Source organism: Homalodisca vitripennis, chromosome 1 (assembly GCF_021130785.1).
Source record: "Homalodisca vitripennis isolate AUS2020 chromosome 1, UT_GWSS_2.1, whole genome shotgun sequence".
Lineage (NCBI taxonomy): Eukaryota > Metazoa > Arthropoda > Insecta > Hemiptera > Cicadellidae > Homalodisca > Homalodisca vitripennis.
The window spans coordinates 211,450,570-211,463,058 of NC_060207.1; positions in this window are offsets into that span (position 1 = coordinate 211,450,570).

Here is a 12,489-nt window from a genome sequence, read left to right on the forward strand (position 1 = left end):
CAAATTTATAGCAAAAATGTGGACTTTGGAAAGTTTGAAAGTATTGCAATTTTTACAAGTTTTTAGATAACAAAATTATCAATGTCAAGTTGTAGCTGCTTTACATAACAATAAAAAACAATCTATTGATTAACCATATTCTAAATATGTGACACATTATATGAATCATGGAATACGTGAAATGTTACTCTGTAGATAGTTTGTTTTATATTAACTTATTGCTTCATGTACAAAAACAATACATTCTAATCTAAAACTGAAATCAATACAGGTGTTTAAAATTGTAAAAAAAATATAATTACCTCATGACAATATTATAATTATTTATAACCAAATACTGAATTTGATAATTTTATAAATTCATAAAAGCGAGTTATGAGGAGACATAAGATAAGGATGTGAACTTATTGTATGTATCACCTAAAAATAAAGATTCTACACTGGAAAATTGTATGTCACACCTTTGTGTATTTTGAAAGATTTCGTGGTATCTCGACAAACCACAAGTTAAATAGTTTGATCTGGATCTAAGTTTGATAGTGAAATAGTTGTGTATCACATAAGTATGTATCAAAATATATCCAATAAAAATATTCTATCAACAGATTAACAAAAACAATTAAATTAACGATTAAGGATGAAAAGTATAGGGCACGGGTCGTAATACAAAATACATTTTATAGCTTACTTCCTGATTGAGAGCTTCACCTCATTAAGAATTTTCTCTTGACATTTTCAAGGAAACGCTTTATGCTCCTGTTAAACGAGTGAAACTTTCATAATAGCTAATTAAATTTGGTTATTTACGCTTCTCCTTCGTCAAGTATGCTATGCATAATAAGAGCTACTTACTTTTTAAATAATTATTGAAGAAAAAAAATTAATTGTCCTAAGAAAAGTTTCCGTCGTACGCTTTAACTAAGGTAATATCTTAAAATTAAATATAATGAAAAATAGTGTAGTTAGAATAAATATAGTACCATTTTTTAAGTTAATTCTTTGAACTAAAGTTATTTTAAATGCCTGAAGCTTTTAGTTCCAATGTAACTGTAGATTATTTAAATGTTGAAAGGCACTGGTATTCACTTATTCTGTTCAGTTTTCAAGGAAGAACTATTGTATGTATACACCACAGGCACTCAGGCAATACGTACAAAACCCATTTCCATAATACAAATATTAACAAATAATTTACCTTTATATTAAATTTACCCATTGTAATGAAACGACAAAGGACATGCCTTTAGAATTCAACAGCTTAGAGATAACATGACAACCATTTATGTAATGATTAACGATGTAGTCGCTATCTTCTGAATACACCTTACTCATACAATATAACTGAACAGGCTGTGATCGTTTTAACTGGAATGATATTGATCGATGTATCAGACAAAGAGTGGCGCTCTGTGACCCTTCGACCACTGTGGAAGATGAGACTCAATATTATTTGCTGAACGTTAGCGAAGTCTATCACTTAAATAACAAGAAAAACTTCATTTCTGTTTTCCTGTCGCCACGATATCTTAAATAAAACTACACTATAGACTTCGGAATTGTGCATGGAGCTTCATTTATATATGAGAAACGGTGAGTTCTATGATGGTGCATGTCACTCCAAGGGGATTGCAAATATTTTTACATTGGTCTTATGAGTATGTATGATGGCTACGAGAAAATTGGACAATGAATAATTGTAACCAACCACAGTACACTAATAAGATATTTAAACGTGTGATGTATTAACAGATGTAGCTCACCTATCCCAACACATTCAACGTCGCCAGACTGTGTCGAGAATTTTAATATCTAAACAATAATATGAATCCCAATATAATGAACAAAATGTGAGTGTATCATATGGCAAGATATCCAGATCATACCGTACAAGACATATTAGATGTCATCTGTAGATTTGAAATTTTGCATGACACTTAATTTCTACATGGATAAAAATGAGTTATATAATGTTGTAAGTCCAGCCATGAAATTGTTTTGAGTGTCGTTAAAGCCTATCACTCAGTACACTGACACAACTTCTCTTGTGACCTAGGTGATACATTTCTTTTAATTATGTTTATCTGTCATTATATCTGTCAATAATGAAAGTGTTATCGACTTTTTCTTAAATTATAAGAGACAAAACCTAAGTAAGTGACAAAAATCATGAGTAAAGTGGACAAAAGAATTAACCGTAAATATCATCTCAAACATTAGGACCTGGCTGAAGTCGAGTATTACATCATTAAATTCTTTAAAAAAATGTATCTATCATTTCCACATGTAATATTGCAATGTAAAATTATTCAACCAAGTGTATGCACAATCCTGGGGACAACTGACTTCATACTTCTCTGCTAGTGGAAAGAGGTAAGTGACTTGGTACGCTGTCAAAGAAATAGTTAGCTATCTTTACCCAAAGAAAATCGTAGAAGAAGTTCTTCAAGAGAAGGTTACGTTTTCGTGAATAGCTAAAAAAAAATTATTTTCATCGACTTTGAAAAAATCGTTTGAACCAGCTGTTCTAACGCTCAGTCAAGTTCCAGTAATGGCTGCAAATTAATACGTTTAGCTCCATGCAATGTGTCAATCATTTCCAGAATAGTGCCTTGTGCTGAATACGAAGTTACTTGTAATAATTTGTTGAGTCCAACACGGCAAGGTGTGCTGTGCCCTAGTATTCGGCCAAAGTGGCCGACTTATTCATTGGTGGTCGAGTCCTATGTTACTAGATCATCCAACGTTAGCTAATATGCTACAGGCAATATCTATTTAAATCCCCAGCCAGTGTCATTGAGACTTGAATGTTGTACCTAGTTTATCTTTTTCTATGCAGCATTTATATACAAGATTTTATTTTATACGTTTTAATTGAATGTACTTTTTATAAACTTGTGTTTACTCGTACGCCTTATATTATGCCTTATAGTAACTTATATAAACCATTCCTGTATTATTACTGCATCTTGTATTTGATTTGAACGTTGTCAACATTTTTTTTTTTTAAATCCTAAAACGTTTATTATACGAATTAATCCAATCGATAAACCCTCTGCGTTACGGGAAATGTATTAGTAGTACATGCATTATACTAAGATAATTAAAATATCACCGTTTTTTTTAATTCTTACAAAAAGGGTTACGTATGTCTTTGTATTTTTTTCTCTTCGACTCTTTTCTTACCATATGGAGTAAGTAGTTTCGTAAACGCATTTTGAAATACAGATATAAACAGCTCACCCGGTAAATTAGAATACAAAGAACATTGTTTAGTCTGTAACAGTAATTAGGTGTCATACATTACACATGGGTATGCTCTAATATATATGGACAGTTAGCAGTTACTTCTGGGACACTAACGTCACCTTAGTGCATTGGGGCAGGCTATTATTACAAGCTACTAACATCTATAACTAGACAATACACTACCTGATACCACGTATCGTAGGTGTGTGTGTGTGTGTGTGTGTGTATATATATATAAATTTCACCTGTGTACAAGATTGAAGATAAGGCATAACGCATAACCATACATATTCAGTGGAGCTTTGGATCATATTTGTGTGTATTACAAGAAACACATTCGTAGGGATCATATTTAGATATCTACATCTGTTTGCACATCACTCTAACTTGTTAAATAAGGACCGGATACCTTGAAGGGTTTTATTTCTCTTACTTATCAAATATTTTTAATAACACGTTTATGAGTGAAACTGTAAACTGGATAACTTCCGAGAATACAAACTGCAAACTTTTGTATGAATTTAAATAATGATAATTACATCATAGTATTACCAGATCATATCAATCCTGATTAGCGTTTAAATTCAAATTCTGAATTTATGTTATTATAATTTATGTCTTAATTCTTTTTTAGGTTTCTTTGAAAACGTTATTATGTATAAAACCCCACTCAATCATATTCTTTACCGATCCTTTCAGTACCCAATTTACACTTCATTCATAGAATATATGAAATTCTAAGTGATAAAAACTTGCCTGTGGCCAAAACTTCAGCACAACAAAAACTACACTAAATTTAAATAATCTAAATACCTGAAAGCGTCATAGCAGGTTCCTTTCATGCTATCCTCACCCTCTTTGAAAATTACCAATTAAAAGCATTATCGAAACCCAAGAAAATAGTAAGAATTATTACATTTCCAATAAATATAATTGCAATTACTCCAAAACTAGAGTAGCAATCATAATTATTATTATCATATAATATAATTATTATTACTGTTCTAATACTTGCTCATAAATTGTAACTACGAAGAAATCTGTAAAACCTAGAGTACGTTACAATAGTCTGAAAAGCAGGAAGTTGTATTTTCCTTCCACATTAACTCCAATATGAAAACTTCAAGACCAACCACTAAAGTAATCTTATATTCTTGTAAATGAATCATATATTTGTATTATTTAGACTGCGATATCACACAATGGTAATATACTGAAGATAACTTAGCAATCAGCATATTTAAAAGCGTGGTAAAAATTCGCATTGTTCAAAAATTTAGTACCGCTCCAAGACCAAAACTCTTCATCTTCAAACATCGTTGTTAAATTGTTCAAGTAACATCAGCTTGAAATCTTCGTAAACGTCAAAATACAGCATGATTTGTTTTCTCTTGATTCTGCTGTGACTAGTCCTGTACTAAACAAATTATTAGTTTCCCCAGTAAAAATAAGCACATCCATCTTGCTAAGGTTTATGGACATCCAATAATTCACCCTACCCTGTATCACCGATTTCTAATCAGCTAAATGGCCCCGACGAGCGGTGTAGATATTTTTATATGTATCATTAAGATTAAACTGAACGTAACAGTCCAATATATGTCTTTTTATTCAAACAAGAAAAAAATCGCGCCTAAATATGAACCTTGTGGCACCCTATAATATACTCTACTAAACGTGTGATTTTAAGCATCCTTTCAAAATACACATTTTGGATATAAAATTATCTCAAATATTCTGCGAATTCATACAATGTCTGGATTTTACTTCCGTTACTATCATTACATCAATAGATATAAATAGTTTCATCCGAAATTAAAAACATGCTTTCAATATAGTTCATTTTTTATTTTTAAATGTTTCAGTTTTAAAATAATTCCTAATAAACATTACATTTTATCGCTAAATATAAACGAATAAATACAGACACTTGTATGAAAATTAAAAACAAGAGTAAAATTTTATCCATAGGAATTTTCACAAAGAACAATTATAAAGTGCCTGGAAATGCTCCCTGCTGTGTAATTATTGCTAATAAACGAGAATGGCAGCTTTGAGTAAGCTTTTAGCGCAATTGCTCAGTCTTTGTTAGCAATGACGTTGTCCATGACATGTACATACATAACACAGCCAATATAAATAGAGATACAATAAACTTTCTCAATCAATTATTAATTAGTACTAAGACTGATTGTAGGTGCAGGATATTATCTATTTCAGAAGTAATGGCTAACGAAGTAGGTTTTTAACGGAGTTACTTTATATATTTTGAAAATATTTAAAAATTCTCACAAAATGCAAGACCTAAATAAAATCTCAAATAAATATATTGGTTTTATTTGACAAAAACTTTGGAGAAAACAGGAACGGAACAATCTGAGAATAGGGTCAGGTAATGTATAGCTTGAATTGAGGGGGGGGGGGGGGTTTCAATCTACCGGCTTGCTGATTGAAACAATGATTTTTTTTTTTTTAATGCAACGTAAATAATAACATGGTTTGAAGTATCTTGTTCCTCGTGGGTATTATTTGATGTCAATGGAATATATCATGAACTAATGCAATAAAAACTAAATCAACCTATTACTGTATAAATGGCTGAGCTTTCGCGGAGCCTATCGCTTCTGGAGCTGGAAAAACTTCATTACTGTACACACGATATCTCTAAAACGAATCGACTACAGACTTGAAATTTTGCACGAAGCTTCATTTACATATAAGGAATACTGATGATGAATTTCACTCCATGGAATTTGGCTTATTGTTAGCAAACATTTTTGCATTGCTGCACATGATGGTAACGATACAGTAGAAGAATAAAAAAACTTGTAATCATCTACTTAAATTCTTAATAGAATCAAACATCAAACCATGTAGCCTTACTATTCCAACACATACAAAATCATTTATAGTGGCACGGTGTGTAGACTTTAACTATTTATACACTGATATAAAATCCAATTAAATTTTAAAAAATTTTAATGTAATATGAAGCTACACATTTCGCGAAATTATTCATATTTATATTTTAAATTGTGCATGAAGCTTCACTTCTACAATGCGTCATTTTCTTATCACCTTCTTTTTTTATCGTTGCCTTTCTGTCCATCTGCCCGTAAGGACATACAAGGATATCTTGTGTATACAACATATTGGGTTGCGTACTTCTGCCTTGTAGTATACTACACACAAAAGTGTTTCTTAAAGTTCACAATGCCAACCAACTTTCCAAATTGTCTCCGTAATGTGTCGCGTTAGTTTCACCATGGTCATTAACACAAGAAAGAACTTAGCAAAGTTTTTAAACATCGATATAACCACAAATTACACATTACTAAAATGACAATATCTACAGATAAGAATACAATTCTGTGGGTACACTGAAAAAACCGTCAGCTTTAGAAAAGTACTACAGAAATGTTTAAACTTACGCTCAGATATTCCAGGACCTATTACAGGCGATCAGTTGCCCTCTTCGAAAGATTATACTATACCGTATATATATTTTATCAATGGAAAACTTATAAAAATACCTAATTCAGGGGTACAGGAATAATTAAGGCCTAAATAAGTTGGATTAAGATGTTTATTGATAGTATGTGCTGCAAGTTTAGAGCAACAAAGATTACTCAGTATATTGACCAAAAGATGGTGTTACTAGTTTTTATTTTAGCTTCGTACGTAATGCAACGTTGTATAAGCAGTATACCAATGAGAAATAGTTTCAAATAAAATTGAAGCAATCGAGCAAGTTAGAGACTATTTCTAAGTACAGGTCTTCCCGTCAGTCCGTTTCTCAAAGTTAAGACTAGTACGGTCGATGGGTAGGGTCAAATGATATTTTGCTGAACTGTAGTTTTTTGTTAATCAGAGAAACAAACAAATGCTTGCTCTTTATATCTAGAGGAAAATTTACACCTTATTCACAGTACATGGTGCCAAAAAAGTAAACTTATAGTGATTGTTGGGTATTTAGCGATAAGATAGACTACACATTGATCTACGTAAGACCCCACCGGTGTTATACGTACTTTATAATAGAAAAAGAACATTGTTTAAAGACTTGGCAGTAAGAAATATCTTTATTTCTCCCGCGCATTCCGTAATAATTAATCGAACTGCTTTATTTTTATATCCATCATCAAAATACAAAATAGACAAAAGCCGTGCTTAGATAAAAATGTTTGAAACTCTTTGAACTAATATAAATAAAGCATTACTCGAAATTGATGTATATGCTACCCCACATGACTAGAGAGACCTGCATTTCACATACATTGTTAGTCTATTATGTATACCTCTACAGTAAGCTCGTCAACTGATGCAGGATCAGGCTCTCTTGGGATTGCATGGGACTACGAGATGCTGTATGCAAAGCGAAATAAAAGTACTAGTTTGTTCTTTTATTTAGTAAAAGCATTTTTCTCTTAATAATTCTGAATTCTTAAAAAGGTTATATCATAAATATTATGAAGCTATTTCAACGCCTACATAACTTTATACAACCAAATATAAAACAGATAAATATTCTTCATCAAAATGAAAAATCAGCTTTTTATGCTAGCCCTCCAAGTGATGACTAAACCACTTCAAAGTGCTAGGCCATTTTCGAGTATATGTCATTTATTTTTTAAACAACTTTTTATACACAAATATATGTTCAAATTGCACGTATTACATATGGATTTTTTCACAAAAAATATGTTCTATAAGATCAAGTAAAAATAAATATGCTTATCTTTTATCATAAAAAAATCTGGTACTGCTAACCGGTTGTGTAGTTTTTTATATTTTTATTTTTATTTTTCAAAATCCTTGACGTATAGTTTTTACAAAATGTAGTAGTCCTAATTCTAAAAATATGCAAAATGTTCCAAATGTAATGCTGAATAAGAAAAATATCACTTCTTAACCTTTTGCACTACATATCACAATACTAATTGGTAAAAAACAAAAAAATGTTTTTTGCAAAAATTTTACTAAAATGTTTACCACATCAACAAGTGGCAGTAAGTAGTTGAATAGTGATTATTGCCTCAAAATAAACAACATATTTAGTTACTGATATGAGTAAAAGTAAGAAAAATGACAGATAAAGTATTAAAAATACAAAAAAATGGCTTATATACATATTTACATTTAGACTAAAAAACATTAGTCTGAGTCACTCTCTGGTGGGGGTGCTGCTTGCATCGTTATCATTTCCACTCAGATCGTCATCAAAACAGCGCCTAATGGCACTTGAATTACTAAGTTCACTTATAGCACAAATAATTACTCAATAAACAATAATATAAGTCACTTACAAATCAAAAGAACGAAGCAAAACGTCACAGAGCGTCGGCCGCGAGACGACCGTAACAGACAAACACGCATCGAAATCAGCTGACTATTCTTCTTACTCTTCCTCGTAAACTTCTGAATTATACATAGTTCTAATTACGTTACTAGATATGGAATTTATTCCTACATGTAGCCTTATAAACCACGTCGTTATTGAGCGAACCGTTCGTCTGTGATATGAAAAAACGAACATATCGCACAGTACGATAGTAGCACTTTGAAGTGAAACGAACATATCGCACAGTGCGATAGCAGCACTTTGAGGGATTCTTCATAGGTGTGGAATGCATAAGATGTAATTTTCTAGTAGGCCTAATATCAAAAACTTATCTAAAAATTAAAACTAATTACTAGGTATTATAACTTTACTCCCACTTAAATTTCCAATTCTTTTAGTAAATTTACTCAAATAACAAAACTTCTCTCACTTGGTAAATATTATCAAGGTAATGAGGGTGATATTAAAAAAATTCTCAACTTTTAGTATTAGATCGCCCACTAACGAAGATAAATGTATAAAACATACCTTCTTAAAACATTTTTTTTAAGTATTTGCTTTATTGTTTTTCTATTTCAAAACGGTTTAATAAATTCAAACACAGTGACAAATAAAACAACAAACATTTAAATAAATCAGCGTCTTAAGCAAAGAAATACAATGTTGAGTGAAAGCGGAAATTTAGTTTCCGCTTGTTCAGTACTTATTTCTTAATTAACGGCTGGTGTTGTTACTGGCCCGAGATGACATCACCGACTCGCAGCCCCTTCTCCAACCCCTTCAAGATAAGAAGACGCGGCTCAATTATTCTCTCCGCAGGCGGCGCGTACTGGACACACGCTGCTGCTCGCAATCCAAACCCCAATACATGAACAGTTTTCACGTTTTATACAGCTCTATTTTGTTTATGTATTTCAAGTCAATATAGTTACTTTATTTACCCTCTCGGAGTGAATCATTCCGTTGTTGTCCACCGCTCTCCATCTACTTCTGGTGATCCTGGACTCCCCGCTGCCCTGGCCGAGGACCTCGACGACCCCGTTCTACGAGAGCCCCCCAAGGTACCTCACCAGTCGTTTTTATTTCGGCTATACCGCGGTTACGGCTCTTCCTCAAAGACCGTACATTTGGTCCTCCGGGCGGATCAGCTGGTCCTATACGAAACGCTTCAGTTTCATGCAAAAAACAGTCCACTAAGTTTTAACATTTAATTTGAGTTCAAATCAAAACTCAACCGCCTCATGAAACAAACCTGATTAGCATTAAAAATAAAATTAGCATTTAAGCTAAGTTTCGTGAACTGAACTATAGAGCCAGACAGACAGGTACAGAACATGCAGGTTATGTTTATTGATTGCGCTGCTTATCGGCCGCTATCTGATTGTCGCTCAGCCTGATCGAGTATTTCTGTCCGCCGACCGGACGCTCTTATCTATTTTGAGCAACTTATCTGTCAGCTGTTTCTATTTAAAACTAATAATTTTCTATCACTGAGGGAATCATTCTTATTTTCTTAATCACTCACTATCTAATATTATTTCTGTGTCACTGTTTTGTTTGAAGATTACTTGTTTTATTTTTGTCAAGGTTTTACTAAATTAGTTTGTAAGCAGGTTAATTTAGTAAATAAGGATTCTGTCTTCTGTAGGGGTGTATTTCAAATTCTGTATTTAATTAGTGTTTGAAAATATGGCTACTAAAAAACTAGAACAATGTGTGAAAAAGAGAGAAAGGTATTTTCAAAAAGTTACAGCTGTGTATTGATTTAATCAAGGAACTTCCAGGTGAAACTAATGATTTTGTCGCTAGGTATTCAAAATTTAAAGTCTTTGTACTCAGACTTTGAAGCCCTTTCAGAACAGATGGATAATCTTAATCTTGAATTAGATGACCCCAAGAACACTGTAGATACTAGTTCCGCCTTCAAACAGTTTGATACCATGTACTATAAATGTAAAGCCACCTATGATGTTATTGTAGCTACTAAGACTAAAACTGTCGATGTAGATCTCTCACAAGCCTCACTTGTAAAACCTAAGCTTCGCAAATAGATATAAGTAAGTTTGGTGGACAGTTAGAGCAGTTTAATTCCTTCAGATCTCTGTATGATAATTTAATCCACAATACCTCCATGGCCCCTATTGAAAAGTTTAGTTATTTAAAAAGCTTACTGGAAGGCCCTGCTCTGTGCATTTTTGAAGCCATATCCTTTGATCCAGCTAACTACACTCTAGCCTATGACACTCTAGTGGAACGCTACACTAATCCACGCCTCCTAGCTAGTTTTTATCTTAATAAAATACTTGATCAACAACCTGTAAAGACCCCTAGTCTAAGTAGCCTAAGACAGATCGTAGATGTGTTTCACATAAATGTTCAAGCATTGAAAAGTCTAAATATCAGTGACTTGTCTGGTTTTATGCTCTTGCAACTAGCTTTACACCTCTTAGACAATAATACTAGAAAAGCGTTTGAACTAGAAGTGAAATCCAAACAGTTTCCTATATTGGAAGACCTTATGGAGTTTCTTCGCGCTTAGTGTACCGTCTATGAACTCACCAAAGAAACACACAAAGCTAGTGTAGTTACATCAATCAAGACCACCCGCACCCCTTCCCCGCAAGGCGTTGTTCTCAGCTCAACACGGTGCTTCACATTCAGAGAAAGACTAACTCGTCGCCTTGTCGCCCTGCCTCTCAGTGTCCTATGTGTAAAAATAACCATCAACTTTACCGCTGTGACCAGTTTATTGCCTTTGCCCTTACATGAACGTTATAAATTCTGTGCGCTCATTTAAACGATGTTTTTCATGTCTTGGGTCACACCATGTGTCTGCGTGTACTTCAAATGCGAGTTGTAGATGTTGTAAAAGTAAGAAACATCACTCTCTACTCCATGACAAGCGGGTCTCCACTCCACCGCCCGTCCACTCAGACGCACCTCACACTCACATCTCTACTACCTGCGTCACCCCCCTCAGTAGTCGGCGCTTCCGCCGCCGCGCCTACACCTCAGACAACCGCACCCGTTCAAGCACTGTCCTGTCAGTCTCAGCGAACTAACACAAGAAATGTTGCTTTGTTTAGGCACCGTTCAAGTACTCATTCAAGACGATTTAGGTCATTGGCAAACGTGCAGAGCTGTCATTGACGGAGGTAGTCAAATCAACTTTGTCACTCAATCATTAGCTCAGACTTTACGACTACTATCAAAAGGTGTAATGTTAACATTTCAGGCATTGGTCATCAATGTGGCATAAACACAAAAGGCCTCGTTACTTGCAACATAGCCTCTCGCTACAACAGCGGACGTCCAACTGCAGTTGGATGCAGTTAATCATTTCTAAGATAGCATCTAATCTTCCTACAGCCCCGCTTTCAGGAATCTCTAAGGCAGAGATTCAATTCTTTGAATCTAGCAGACCCTGACTTTAATCATCCTGCTAAAGTTGACATTCTCTTTGGAGCTCAAGCTTTCACAGAACATGCTTACCAATGAACTTTCCATCATCAAATGGCAGCCTACCGCGCTGCACACAATATTTGGTTGGGTTCTCATGGGTGATGTCCCCATGGAATCACCTTCTCACCAACGAAAACTCTCTCTTTGTTTCATCGTCTCTAAGCACTGATCGACTCCTTGAACAATTCTGGGAAAATGGAAGAAGAAATCAATTTTCCAAAACCCCTCAGTCCCGCTGATCAGTTCTGTGAAGATCATTATCAATCAACCATCTCTAGAGACGAAACCGGACGATATGTAGCCTCATTACCCTTCAAAAATGGCGTCCCCTCTGACCTAGGCTCCACACGAGAAATAGCTCTTCGCAAGTATCTCCAACAGGAAAGACGGCTTGAAAGAAAGCCGGGAAATCTCGCTCATTATTCAGACAATTTACAAAT